The sequence below is a fragment of the Silene latifolia genome, chromosome Y (genome assembly GCF_048544455.1).
Source record: "Silene latifolia isolate original U9 population chromosome Y, ASM4854445v1, whole genome shotgun sequence".
Taxonomy (NCBI): Eukaryota; Viridiplantae; Streptophyta; class Magnoliopsida; order Caryophyllales; family Caryophyllaceae; genus Silene; species Silene latifolia.
Window position 1 is genome coordinate 294,571,894 of NC_133538.1, and position 1,226 is coordinate 294,573,119.

The 1,226-nt window shown below is 45.3% G+C and overlaps 1 non-coding gene across 1 annotated transcript; it reads left to right on the forward strand.

Annotated features, from left to right (window-relative positions):
• Nucleotides 1-836: 836 nt before the first annotated feature.
• On the forward strand, nt 837-942 carry LOC141636340 (small nucleolar RNA R71). Its single transcript, XR_012540959.1, has one exon. It is a non-coding gene; the product is annotated as a small nucleolar RNA R71 (small nucleolar RNA).
• Nucleotides 943-1,226: the final 284 nt, after the last annotated feature.

Below are 1,226 nucleotides of genomic sequence, written 5' to 3' on the forward strand. Positions count from 1 at the left end.
CAGGTAATTTCGGTCCTTCATATGAATGACCGCTCCTCAAATGAATCAAATTCACCGTCTCGTGTGGATTCTTATTAGCTTGAGATGGCAAATGACCTTGTTTCCTCGTGGACTTGTTCGCGGCTAACTGAGCAACTTGCATTTCAAATGACTTGATGGATGCTTCTTTCTGTTGGTCACTTAACTGCCATTGCTTTGTCAACGACTGCAACATTGTCTTTAACTCGGATAACTCACTTACCCCACCTGAAGATGATGCACCTTGATTGGAAGGAGGAAAGGAAGGAGGCTTCTGGAAGCCTTGTTGAGCCTTATGAGGAGGGATATAAGGCTGCTGCTGCTGTGGTGGAGGAGTGGGATTGAGCACATTTTGACTTATCCATCTCAAATTGGGATGGATAGCCCATTGGTTGTTATAATAAGTACCCCCTCCTTGCCTGTATTGTTGAAAAGCAAGGACCTGTTCTTTCTCAGTAAGACAGTCAATAGCAGTATGACCGTCATCTCCTCCACATCTCTCACAAATGACAGTTTCCTGTCTAGTCAGCAAATGAACCGTCTGTGGCTCCCCAGCATTTTGCAGCTCAAATCTATCAAACCTAGCATTTATGGCTTCCAGCTAAGCCACAACTGCCTTGTCAACTGAATAGACTGTTCGAATACTGTCCCGTGGGTTCCCATATTCAGCACAATGGGTCGCCATTTCCTCAATAATGGCTAATCCCTTATCATCATCAGTATTCTTTTGAAATCTTCCGTTGGATGAGGCGTCAAGTATAGCTCTGTGGTCATCGTACAACCCATTGTAGAACTGATTGGACAGAAACCACGGATCAAAACCATGGTGAGGAAGAGACCTCACCAACCTCTTGAACCGACACCAAGCTTCATAGAAACTCTCATCAGGTGCCTGCTTGAAACTAGTAATCTTTGCCCTCAACTGATTAGTGCGCTGTGGAGGGAAGTATCTTTTGTAGAAGGCAAGTGCGGGAGTTTCCCAGTTAGTGATACCAGCAGCTGCACGGTCAAGATCAGTCAACCACTCACGGGCTGAGTCAGTTAAAGAAAAAGGAAAGAGCACCTCTTTTATCTTGTCTTGAGTTACTCCCTTTGTAGCGGGAATAGTGGAGCAGTAATCAGTAAAGACCTCCATGTGCATCCTTGGGTCTTCACCCGCCACACCCCTATACAGATTTCTCTCCATTAGATTTATGTAAGACGGTCTG